Here is a 14,400-nt window from a genome sequence, read left to right on the forward strand (position 1 = left end):
GTTGCCTCGCTGCTCAAGGCTTTGCATGCATCTTGAACCTCAAGAGCATACAGGTTCTTCACCCGTGAACCAATCTGCTTCACCTATCTAGTGATGATGTGTCTAAGAAAAACCTTTCCCTCACTGAAGACTACATCATAGCCTCTATCTTCTAGCATCGCGATCAACACCAAGTTTCTCTTCAATCCTAGTACATACTTGACATTGGTCAACGTAAGGCGAGCTCCATGCTACCTCTGAAAAATAATTGTGCCTACACCTGAGACACTATACTTCTCATCATTACCCATCCCTATGAGTATCTGGAGATCTTTCTCCTCCAAAGTACTGAACAAACTTTTGTCACCGGTCATGTGGAAAGAAGCTCCACTATCAAGAAACCAACCACTTCCCACCATGGATGAAACCATGCATGCGAAGAGTGTGAAGTCCAACTCAAACTGTGAAGCAAGTGAGGTTGCCTCACCTTCATATCCTTCCCTGGATCCCTTCTTGGACTTCTTCTTTGGGCAATTAGTAGCATAATGGCCCAACCCATGACAACGAAAGCATCGCACCTTCGACTTATCAACCTTCTTCCCATCATTGGAAGAACTAGATTCGAAAAGAGAAACCTTCCCCTTCCCCTTCTTCGCCTTAATTGCTAAGGCACAGTTCTCCTCATCATGCATAGATGAAGAACTGTCTCTGGTGCGCCGCCTAATCTCCTCTTGCACAAGATCCGACCAAAGTCTCTCCCATCCTGGCAATTTCTCCCTTCCATTCACCGAGTCCTAGTAGCTATGCCAACTTAGGAAGGCGAAGGAGTGCTAGACTCACCATATCCTCATCCTCAACAGTTACCCCCACACTTCCCAGCTCATCCCGGCGTTGGGTGAACTTCGTGAGATACTGGGGCATACTATCTCCATTCTCACACCTAATGTTTCTGAGTTTATCCTTGAGCGCCATTCCACCAGCTCAAAACTCAACTACTTCTGATCTAAAATTTGTGAGAACAAAGCATTTCTTGTACAGATATCGACTGTATGGGCATTCACCGGATATCTCACCTTACAAAAGAAGGATGAATCCAGAGGCTACCTGGCCCAGTTACAGACTCTGCCTGAAGAAATAGAATGTAAACACTTCTTGAATAGTAGATCTGATGATCAACAGCTCTTACCATGTAGAAATTTTGAATAATATGACACTTATTCAACAGAGATTATACTGATTATACACTATTGCGGAAAACATGCATAATATATAACCTCCTCTACGTTGATCATCTATTTACAAAAGCAGAAACAATAACATGTGCACATAGAAGCATCAATCACACATATCAACACAGTATTTTCCTGGGGAAAGTATCTCGCTAAAAACCCCAACTATCTGTATATTATATTGATTGAGAACATGTAACAAACATAGTACAATACTCCTCACAAGTATCCAGCACTATCTCCACTATTATACACAATACAACTCAGATCTGATCTCCAAATCTCCTCCGTTGCTTGCCTGCCCCCACTGCACAATCCTGCAAGAGAATGAATGAGAATGGCTGATCAAACTCCTATTTACCTTGTGAAAATAACCCACACTGTAAATCATGTGAGAACAAGCTATATTTCACTTGGTATTGGCCCACACTACGCCAGAGATCATTGGCATAACTCAATCCATGCATGTGCACAATCTCATGCACAACTGATAGCAATCTCAACCTCTAACACATGTCCTTGCTAAACTGTACATGCACTAAGTTAACTGATGTATTCTTCAGTTGCATTATGCGTTAATAATTAGTGAATTATTAATAAACTAATTCACACAACTCATCACTTAGTCTATTAATCAGTTAGACTAAATACAACTATTTCAACTAAGTCAAACTGAACACAACTCCATTAACTGCTCATCCAACTCCACAGAACTCAACCACATGAGTTCTAACTGATGTCCTGCATGCAATAGCTCAACTAACACATAAGAAAAAATATTTCCTTCTGACAGCTGCATGTGCCACATCTATAGCTCAAACTGAAGTACTCCAAGAGGATAAGATAAATTTTATAGTCTAAATATTATTATGAGACAATAATATTTGACTTTTCTATTTTTGACTAGGAGTCTAAAAATAGACTCTGATCACTCCTGCTGTGATCACTCCTACTGTGATCACTCCTGTTGTGATCACTCCTGCTGTGATCCCTCCTGCTATGATCCAAAAATAGACTTTGCGCCATAATTTGCCTACGGGACCACTTAGTGAAGGTGACTCCTTTCCACTAAGCTCCATCATCTTGTTGCATTCCCAAAAAGCATTTCTTGTTGCACACTTTTCAACAACCAATACTCCCTATTATTTGGTATCCATGTGGCAAGAGAAATGGCACCAATTGAGAATATGAAATCAATCACTGCAATGGTGGCTCCTTTCAGAGTGGTGGCAATCAAATTAGTGAGATTCTCTTGAAAACCTACCTCTCCCACACTTTGACAAAACCCTAGGCAGTTGACATCTTCAAAGAATTGTTTTATGAATGGTGAATAATTGATCTCATTGCAATTTGTGACCTCATACCTCAGAATCTTCCCCCCTTTATGATTTTTTATTTTCTCTAATGGTGAAGAGTCTCTTTCCATTTTGAAACCCTAGATTATAGGAAAGGGGAAAAAATAGCGAAAAGCGATTGAAGTGGTGAAATGAGGGAGTTAGTGAAGGGAGATGGGAGTAGGGAAATTTTAGGAGATGGACAGGGGTTTTAGGAATCCTTAGGAAGTTAAATGAAGGGAAATGAATGAGGGAGATGAGCTATGAAATTTAAACACAATCCTAGCTAGGGAAACTGCCCAATTTGATAGATTAGCGCTAGGGTTTGTAGGGAGGTGAAGTGGAATGAAGGGAAATGGTCTGTTGGCTAATGTGGATGATGAGTTGAATGCAAATAGAGGTATAGGGATAGTGATTTTAGGGTTTCAAAGCTCCAACTAATCATTTGCAAGCTCAAAACATGAAACTCATAGAAAATCCTAGACTAAACTCACAATCATTTTGTTTGTTTTGCTAAAGGAAGAGGGGATGCAAAGGAGTGTACTTACCTATTATGAAGTTGTTGTGTCTATAAACAAACCCCCCCCCCATTTTATTAGTTTTACTAATAACATTAATAAATGGGGACTCTTCCAAAAAATCAAATCTTAGCATTTAATCATGCCTTTCTTGTTTTTAGAATAAAATAAGATGTCAAAGTGTAACTTTCGAAAACATGGAAACTTACCTTTTCATAGTTTAAGCCCATAAAACAAATGATGAGTTTCTTATAAAAAGTGCTACATGATCAAAAAACCTAAGAATAAATTTATAATAGAAACTCGTGAATATTAAATTAAACCTTTAAAAATACCCACTTTAAGAAAATTATTCTTGCATCGCAAAACAATTATGGCAGGCCTCCCTTATAAAAGATTACCGCTTGAAAATGCGATCCGCGAAAATGCGAGATCATAAAATCCTATAACCTTATCACATTGCATTTTCAAATGCACAGCGCTACATGATAAAGCATAAGCAATTATCACGAAATGTAATAGCATTTCAAAAATCGCATATCGTAGCAACTCATGTAGCTGTGGGTTATAACGAAAACAAGTTTTGTGATATAGCGATCTGCGATATTGCGAAGCAAATCACAAAATCACTTTTATCACAACTCGAAGGGCTCAGGGTTCTAGGAAATTACTTCCTGACTTTTGAGGTGAAGTTATGAACATTAAAGTTAAGTACAATGGTTCATCAGTGGTCATTTATTAAAAGAACGATTAGGATCAGTGTAAAGGACCATTTGACACAAGTTGATATCTTTTGATATGATTTAGAATTAAAGACCCTCCGTCACCTTATTTTCATCCTTCTATTGGTTATTTCTGCATCCTCTATCATTTTTATCATAATTTGCTCTCTTCTTGCAACTTTCAAGAAGAACGCACAGAGCGGAACATACGAAGAAATGGTGAAAAAAAAAAGACATCCATTGCTGAAAAGTCAGAAATGACCCCATTATTCATAGACACTACCTATAATCGGGATGTAGGTACATCTACATGGGAAACAATGTATCAGCTGTTGGAGGAGGAACAACCAAGAATTATGGAAGTAATAGTTACAGCAGATGGACGCGGCTCTTCTGATGCGTCCCTAACTGAACTTGCATGCTCATTTCTACACCACATTGCTACAAGACCAAAGATACTCCCTTATACCGACATGGTTAAGTGGATTATAGATGACGTGGACATCTCAGATAGGGAATTCAAGACAACAAGTAAAGAAGTCATAGGGTCATTTACTCTAGACAACCTAAGGCTCATGTACCATCTGCCAGAGCCACAAGCCGTCTACAACAGACAGTTTGTCGAGAAGTTCGCCAAAGAGAATGAAGACTTAGCAGAATGCATGAAGCATTGGTCAAACAATGAGGAAAGACTCAAAAATATAAAAATGGTATGTACGCCACTGGTTCTCTTTGTTCCCCTTACTATTTTGCGACTGCTATGTTATGTAGACTGTTTGGTAAACCAGAGAGCAACAAATTTTCATTAGAATGGTTACCCCTAGTGGATGCGACTATCAATGCCACAATAATGAATTGGGCCCAAATCCTGTCAGATAATTTAGCCACTGCAATTTTAGAATACAGAAGAAAAAGAAGCGTTGCTTCGAGGGTTTACCCTCTATTTTTCATGAGCGCCTACATTATGGACGCTATTTGTTTTGGTACCAATTTTCCTGTTATGGGATGGAAGTGGACGGTTCAAAATCCACTTTCCATTCATTTTTATTACAAAGTTATGTGGGAATCAAACTTCATGCCACATTTCTTCAAAAAATTTCATGGAGTTATACTCCTAATTCATAAAAAGATCTACAACAAAGATGCCCCAAGGTTTTCCCAAGAAGCTGAGGTAGATATTCTCCCTGTAGCGAGATGGTTTGGGGAAGAATTATTCATGTATATCAGAGTGTTTGGCAACATTGCTTCACCCCAAGTGCTACCTTTTTACGTCCCAGATAAACTGATGGCTAGGGAGATAGCCTATCGACATGCGGTGAGGGAGGGATGAGCAAAGTACTGAAAGATTCCAAGAAGGCCTTTTGGCCTCAATTTCCTGTAGCATGCAGAGCATTTGCATTGCATGACTTAGGTCATGCTTTCAAAGAAGTTAATAATGTATTGTCTTTACAACTACCCAAGTTCCCGGGAAGGCAATATGATCCCTTTGGTATTGTAAAAGATTTTACTACAATGGTTAAAATAAAAGTATTTTCCCATGAAAAGGATCACTTTGATGATGGTTTCCTACAGAAAAACACCTTCAAAGAAGTTCAACATATAGCACAAATTATTTTTGACCAATAAGGTCTCCAAACTTTTGATAATTACAGAAAACAGAGGTTGTCTAAGGTCCCATTAGACCAATTACTCATCGAACTAGTAAGGAATCCTACTCCTAGCGTAAGCATTAATGAAGATTTAAAAGAGAAGTCCAAAACAAGTTCAGAAAAGGAATCAGCAGAAAAGTCTGGTGATCAATCTAAGAATGAACACAGTAAGAGTGAGGAGTCAATAAAAGACATAGCCCAATCCACAGCAAAGTCTGATCATCAGACTTCGTTTGTAAAGCAAGATGAAGTCTCCACTCCTCTTACAAAGCAAGCAAAGCCACCCGTAATTGATCTAGAAGGAGAATGGGAAAATTTTAATAAGATACTTAACACAGAAGAACAAAGCATAGAGACACCAACAAATCCAAAAGAGACGACCACAGAAATGGTAATAGAAATGGCAATCAACACTCAGGAAACAGAGCACATTCCCATTGCTCCCTCATCTGAGATTGTACTAAGAATAGAGGAATTCCTCCTCTAGATGTATTCTACAACCCACAACATAAAGCTATCATTAGAAGGCAAAGAAAGAAAATAAATTTTGATTCTATGCTCGATCCCAAGGATGAACCTCTAGATGTTCTTTGGAAAGACCCGTCTACAGATCCATCGGAAAATCTCACTAGGATCTCATAGGTCGTAGGTGCATACGCTTCAACAACTATTGATAAGGTGGCAGAGGTACAATCGTTGCTTAACGAAAAAAGAGATAAGATTTTGTTTTTGGAACAACAGTTACAGCAAGTCAGCATCAACCAACAAGCTGAAACATAGTTGGCAAAACTTCAGCAAGACTTTCAGCAAATGCAATTGGCACATCAAAGTAGTTTAGCTAGTAAAGAAGAACAGTTGCAGAGTATAATAGAATTGCATAAAGATGATCCCAAAATTGGAAAGTTTTGTTAGGTGTGGAGCCTGATTATCTTATGTATTCAAAGGTATGTCCATATTGGATCCCAATTCGAAATGGGGTGGTAACGCCCCCCGTAAAATATTTACTGCAGGGGGGTCCGGGGGGGTGGCTGTGACCTTTGGGGAGCCCCCCCCTGGCGGGGGGTTTCAGGGGCAGTGCCCCCGAAGCTAAAAACAGATGTAAAAATTCCTTGTAAAAGTATAGTAATTTCTAGTCAATCTGGGCTGTTCATTAGGCGGATGATCTGACGGTAGAACTTGTGTTTAGTTTAGGGTTTTTTGCCCTAGAAGGCAACCCCTCTCTTTGTATGAGGGCATTATATTGATTCTGTGTAATATATGTGTATTCTCCGAGTGAGAAGAAGAGAGGTGAGACTGTGAGAGAAAATGAGGATATTACAGTGGATCTGTTGTAGGTTGTGTCTCTTCATTTTGTTGGATAATGGAAAGGAAGGACTAGCTATTTGGGGTGGACGTAGCCCAAACTGGGTGAACCACGTATATCTATGTCTCTCTTGTTTTTTCATTTTCTGTGTTTATATTTCTGCAATATTTTATGTGTTCCATTGCTCCATAATATATAATTTTACAACAAGTTTGTCATAGAAGCACTTGGTCTCAATTCCCAGCTCTTGCAATAGAAAGAACTATTATGCCAGAGGATTTCGCAGTGGAATTCCCACTGCGAAAAGAGCGATAATATTACAAATCAAGTCATGGAATTACGACTTGAATATGATTCAATTTTTAAGAAACTATCAGACTTCTTAAACTGGTAGAAATCCGAAGAAGGGAAAAGAGCAGACATGCCAAAAATTGATGAATCACACAAAAAGATTTTATTTGCAAAATGGGATTCTCGGTTAAGGGAGGAAAAATAGGAAATGGAGGATGTGACATCGGCAGCGAATAGTGTCATCGAATGCATAAATGAAAATCTACACAAGGCTAATTTGGTAGCAGAAACCACCCCTTGCTTTCTTCCAAAAGCACAACAACTTCAAGCAGTGTGGAAACAAGCAACGGAGGAAACGGCAGAGGCAATTAAACAGGTAAACAGATTGAACTGGGAAGCGTACTGGCAATACTTGGTGAAACTACACAGCCAGTGGGTGACCCTGAAGTTCCTGATGACTTCTGCCAAGAAGATAGTGCCAGCTCTCACCACTGTCGTATTTGCAGGACAGCTAAAAGCTGAAGTCAGCGAACCAACACTCTTAAAACCAATGCTAGATATTTTCGATCTAAAGAATCAGATGCAGGATTATTCATAGATATATTTTTTTTATTTTTTGTTTATTTTTTCTTAAAATGATGCAGGTCATTTAAACCTCCTCATCTATTTTTGTAATATTTATTTTTAGATTTCATAGATTAGTATTTAAACCCCTCTCATGCATTTAGAGAGGGGTCCAGAGTTTTATCAAAAACATTCTTTAAAACGTGCATTTTTCCCCCCACTGAGGAGGTTTTGATAAAATTAATGGAATGAGATTTATTTTCTATTTGAGTTTAACTTTTGCTACTGAAATTGCACTTTTGTACTCTTAGTTGATGTTAAGTGATTTGAAGATAGATCAATATTGTTGGAGCTCATCAGTAGGATGTATTACGAATGGTACTTTTATCTCTTAATGCTTTTTACCTGTGTGTTAAGCAATAAATCATTTTCAGTTATTTATGTATGAAAGTTCAAACATTTAGTTATCATTATTGCACTTTTGTATGGTGATGACTTATTCTTTATGCTGAATATGTGAATGACTCCTTATGCAATATATCTCTCATATTGTTCTGGCTAAATTTTTATACGAAACAACTATTTTTAAATGGATTCTCTTCTTGTTGTGATTGAATGATCTTCATTATCAATCACTTTTAGAAATCAGTTTAAATCGCATATGTAAACATTACTGCCGAGATAGTTTTAAACTTAGATGTTTTCTTTGATTATTATAGATTGCATATGATAGTTACAAGATAGATTAAATTTAGGAAAAGTATTCACCCCATAAAACCCCAAAAAGACAAACATCATCCCGTTAGCAAAAACATCATAAATAGATAAGGAAACTAGTCCCATCATCCCCAGTCAGAGCCACTATTCCAAATGGTAAAGGATCTGCACTAAGGTCTGGACCGGGTGGTTATCCCCCTTGTTGGAGTCCCGATTTTTCGAGCCTTCAACAGAAGCTTTGAGGATAAAAAAAAATGGATTTAGAGGCTTGAAAGCTCGAATTTGAGTGATTTTTTGCAATTATGGGAGACCATGTCTCGTGCATAGTGAAGTTCACCGGTGCATAGCACGACCTCCAAAAATGCAGTGCCACCTCTAGAAACGTAGCGCCAAGAAAATTTTTCAAATTTGGCTAAAAAGACCTGTGTTTTCTAACCTAAGGAGGAATTAGCTCGATGACAAGGTAATATAAGAATGTAAATGGAATGTGTATGAATCTCTTTGGGCTTTTATATACATAGAATAATACTCATTTGATTGATAATGGGCCCCACATGTCTTTTTTAAACACGACTTTCATTCTTTTGAACCTGACAGCCTTGGACATTTGTAACCTAGATTTTTATCTTCTTTTTAACAATGTACCTTCTTTTTGGAACTTTGAAATTGCAGCTATTAAGGACTTATTACATATAGGAACATGAAATTACATCTGAAAATAGAATTTATTGAAAAGACTTTCTTATCACAGCTCATCCAATGCTTGATTTTAAGCATGAAATGAAAGTTTTGGTGATGAGTGCCAGTATTGCAGCAAGGATGCTGCAACTCCTAGGCTACCAGCTTTACTTATCAACCCAGGGTTCGTACAAACTTGGAGCTGACAGTGTTATATGGACAAGTAAAAGTCAAGGTCCTGCATGTTATCACTGTTCATCCAATGAGAGACCCCAGGGGTTCTAAGCCAGACTTCTATATAGTCAGAAGAAGCTTGATTCTTTGATGAAAGAAGAGCAAATCTATTCTAAGAGAGCTACTCTACTGCAGTAATGAGGAAAACAACATGTAATGCTAAATCACACCATATCGTAACTAACCATTTAAACAACTATGTTAAATAGAATTTCTAAATCAACACTAACCTAATGCTATTATCTAAGTTACAAAATTAAAGAGCATCAAACCATACTAATGTGTGAGCAAGAAAACTAAACTAAATCTGTTTCCACTTTTTTGGGTTTTTTGGTAAAATCAAGCATGTAATTTAATTGTTCTTGTGGATGTGATAGGTGGATGGAAGGTGGTTGAGGATGGCTAAAAGGCTTATGGAGTGATTGGATGGGGTGGAAGGGTCCTACAAGGATTTTTGTGACTTTGTAAACGTTTCCCATCAATTTAGCCTCAAAACAGGCCGTTTCAGGAAAACCTACAGGATGTACTAGAAACCTACAAGATGATCCTATAAGAATTACAGGAAACCTATAGGATATAGCTGAGAGCTAATTGTGAGGTGTTGGAGGTGTTGGGAAGCTATAAAAGGTGTGTAATGTGTAGGATAGGGTGTTAGAAGGTCTAGGAACACTAAGGAGTCAATATCCAAGAGAAGAGATGGCTAGATTCACTCAATGTATCTAGGGGGATTTCAATTAAAAAGGACAAAAAAACTAGTGAGGGTGATGGTAGAACAAGAGATGGTTAAGGTTGATGATGTGGAAGATGGATGCTGATGGTGAAGTCTAGACCTCCTCTTGAAGTACCTACAGTGCTTAAAACATGTGTGTCTTTTAAGAACTATGCAACAAAATACATCTTCATAAACTAGAAAAGCATGAATCAATTGCCCATATTATGCATGAAGAAAGTGCTAAAGGAAATGAGAACATGAGTGAGATCTTATTGCAAAAATAGAGTAATGGAAAAAGATGACAATGAAATGAACCAAATGTTGAATCAAGGCAACAAACTCCAAAGCTCATGCAAGAACTAGAAATCTATGTTTTTGGGGCTGCTGAAGGGTCTCTTCCTCAAGTCATGGTCCCAGAGGGAGGAAGTGAGGCTGAGGCACCTACTAACAACCTTATGGTGATCCTTTTTCTCCTTGCTAACCTTCTAGTTGGAATAAGGCACAAATGGAAGCAAACTAACATACAACCAATGTAATATTCACTGTTGTAATGGAAATGCAGCTACTTAAGCAAATGAACAATCAAACTATGAATCTATGCTAACATACATGTACAATAAAGAGGATCCTTGGCTACTAGGGTTGGGCCCTAACCCAAGAGCTTCAGCCTCTGAGCTAACTCAATGCTGGCTCAAAACAAAACTCATTCTTATTATCAAAACAATGGATTACATCAAAAACTATCACAAGTCTTGTAGCTCGAAAATAGAGTAGAGTTTTACAATAAAAAATCTGAATCCTACTGAGGTCCTAGGCCTCTCTACTTATACATCTGAAGTCTCCAACAACTTCCTTAAAATTAGGGAGGCTTGGCTCCCAAACTTCAAGATAAACTGGTGCTTTGTATTTCACTTTCTCGGCTGCCTTCTATTCCTCATAATTTGGTTTTTTTCACTCTGAGCTGATGGAGTAATATTCGAATGGAGGGGTAGTAAATGAGGAGGATTTACCTCCTATAATTCCTCTCTCTTGTCTCATTTGAGTTTTGACCAAGGTCTTTGCCAAAATTCCTTACTTTTATCCTTTAATCCTACATGAAATGCACATTGGACCACAAAGCAAAATATCCAACTCTAACTCATCTCATAAACAAAATATAATCAAAAGTATGCAATAAGTTGTGAGAATAGCTAGTTTGGCTAGGCTAGGAGGTGAATTAAGGCCCATATAATTACCCAATGATGAGGCTCATCATCACCACCCTACTGAAAGTGTTGCTCATCCTTTGAGCAACTTAGTCAATGTCCATGTCCTTCATGACTCTAGTAGCCTCTCTGACATCCCATGCCTCTGCTGTGGTCTCTTCTTCTTATTCATAGAAGCCTACTTTCTTTTCTACTTCTTCCCACTGAATCTTTTCCTCTTCTTCTTTTCTCCCTTCTAGCATCCCTAGGAGTAGTGGTGGACTGAGTTTTAGGCCTATCCAATTGACCTTCAACCTTTGCATTGATTTCTTATACATAGGTGTCCTGTTGAGTGCCTCTCTCAACCTTTGAGGGGAGTGATATTCCCTGATATTCAAGCTATGTGGCAGTGTGTTCCATCTCCTTAGGCAGGCATGTATACTGTCATCTCCTAGTAGCCTAAACATATCCTCAAAATGTGAAATTTCTTTCTCTTGGGTAGCAAGATATCTAGGTGCTAGCTAAGGATCATTTGCAATCAAATTATGGGTGCTGATTATGGCCATGGGATTTGATTTTTTAGCTCTGATGAAAAGAGGTTGATTTTTCTCTCTAGCCAATATTTTTTTCATCTCTGCAACCCTTGACTCCTCATGGTTCATCCATGATGCCAAAGCCATTAATTTCAGATCTCCAAGATTGGCATTAGGGTCCCAAACATTCATGTCTGTGAGGGCCATGTTGTGCAAGTAAAGCTCAGCCATTTTGGCCCTATCATCTAGTGTACTTTGATCACAAAGATCAATAAATTGCATGTAGTCCTGAAATGGCGTGGTGACCCTTTGTACTAGTGTTTTAATCTGAAACTGCAGCCATTGTTCTTTGAGTTAAAGAGCATAGGATTTAGCTGGAATCCTACACTGGATGGCCTCCAAGGAGAGGTTGGCCATACATGCTAGTTGGTTCTCCCTTTCCTGTAGCTATCCCCTTAGTCATGCATTTTCCCTCTCAAGTTGATATCTCATTATTGCTTCTCTGTCCCTTAAGCCACTTAGCTCTTTGCCCATTTCTTTGAGATTCTCTTCCATGTGTCCGATGTCTTCCACCCATTTTGAATTGACGATTTGCATCCATCGATGGGTTCTAGCCCTCTCCTTCTCAAGTTTGAAAAACAAAGGGATGGCAATTTTTTGAGGTATCACCCTGCCTCCTTCAATAAACCGGTAGTAGTAGTCTAGGTTAGGTTGGGGGCTTGGTTCCTTTGTTTCAGGGTCTTTTTCTTTTGTTTCTTACTCCTCCCCTACCTTGCCTTCCAAATTTTTTGCTTCCTGTAGTTTTTGTAGAGTATCATGTACGACTTTTTTTGCTTCCTATAGGTTTTTTTGTGGATCGTGTAGGATGGTCTTACCCTTTAAGGAAGTTGATCTGGTACTAGGCCTTCTTACATAGGTGATTTGTGACTTAGGGGAAGGAATTTTGTCTCTTGGTCTAGGGGAATCTTCAATCTCAATAGGAATTTTTGTTGATATTTGTGGCTTCCCTTGTTTTATTTTTGTGCTCTTTCTTGTTTTGAAATATAGGGGGGCTTGCCTCCTTCTTTTTCCTTTTTTCTTGAATTGGGTGCTGAGAGCAGTGAGGGCAGCTGCTGCCTCCCTCCAGTAGCCTCTGAAGACACCCTAGGTGACTCCTCTTGGTTTTCCTCCCTTTTTGTTTCAATGCTTTCTTCCTATCTATTTTTCTTGTCTTCTTCCTCTTGCTATTCTTCCTCATCTCCTTCAGTTTCTTCCTTAGTTTCCTCCTCTATTCCATCATCATCTTCCTTCTCTTCTCCCTCGTCTTCTTCTACTTCATCATGTTCCTCTATATCAGTTTCTTCTTCATCCATCTCATCCTTATCTAGCTCTGTATCTTCTTCTTCCTATTTTTCCTCCTCCTCACTGACAGAGGGACTAACATCATAAGTGAGGGTTTTGATGTCATCCTCTGCTGGCAAGTCTCTGAAGACTGACCATGTTATAGGGATTCTGAGGTTTTGGAGGGAATTCTCAATGAGGATCTTGATCAACCCATGGTGAGCCAATTTTTGGGAATTCCCTTCCTTTACTTTGTTGCTAGAGTCTATGAGTGATTGCATCAAGAAATAGGGTATGTTGAGTCTTTGGTGAACTGGTGTTTCTACCCCAAATATTAATTCTTCAAGGATCCTAAAATGGTAGCCATAAACAACACTATATCTACCCTCACATGAGATATATTTGATGAGTTGGTAGCCTACCTCACTCCATGGGTATGGCAGATTGTCCCTCCTTACTCCATTTTTTTCCTCTATGGGTTCTTCACCTTCTAAAAAGAAATTCCTTTTTGCCACCTGATTGTCTCCTTTGTCTTCTTTTCTCCATGGAATTCCTAGGGGAAGTGTGGTGACCCTACTGATGAGCTCCGAGGTGAGATCTATAGTGATGCCTCTAACTAAAATAGTGGCATGGATTATGCTGTGTGGAGTGAGGGAATGAGAAAATTCTTGAGCCACCTCATCATCATACCCTGTAAATTTTTCGAAAAACTCCATCTAGTTGTGTCATGTAAAGATTTCAAGCACTTGGGGGTGTTGTTGTATCCTCACAGTGTTTGTGGGTTCTCTCCTATTAAACCCTCCTGTCAACTTTCTTGTGAGGCTTGAGGAGAAAATGAGAGTGTTGACACAAAATTTTTAAATTCAGGAGGAAAACAGAGTTTACTGCTAAATTCACTAGATTTTAGAGAATTTCTAGTTCATTTGCTTGTAAATGGGGATGGATTTTTATAGACTACCTCTTTAGAATGGTGGAAATGGACAATTCTCGTGATATACCCTCTTGAACTCTTCTTTTCCTATCATATAAACTGCCTCTATGTATCCTGTAGACAGCCTCTATGTATCCTGTAGACTAATCCTATAGATTGTATCCTGTAGACTCTTCCTGTAGGTTTTCCTGTGCATGCTCCTGTAGAAATTCTCTTGCAGAATGATGGATCCTTGCTTCCAGTGGGTGGCCAGAGTTATGAGAGCGACTTGAGTGAGGGATTTTCGAGGAGGTGAAATGCATGAATGCATGCAAATGATGTTTTATTTCTCTTTATGGTGTTTCGGGGTGAGGTGGTGTGCTGGCAACATAGGTACGTTGTCATTTTTGGACCATTGTTCCCCACTACCACCTCATCATTTCCCACTCCTCGTAATCAGCTCCCACCTCGTAGATCCGTAGTTAACCACTTCTTGTCCTACTCCTCCTCTGTCTTTGAGTTG

The sequence above is a fragment of the Pinus tabuliformis genome, chromosome Q, assembly GCF_031772625.1.
Source record: "Pinus tabuliformis cultivar Carrire ecotype Pingquan chromosome Q, CPIR1, whole genome shotgun sequence".
Lineage (NCBI taxonomy): Eukaryota > Viridiplantae > Streptophyta > Pinopsida > Pinales > Pinaceae > Pinus > Pinus tabuliformis.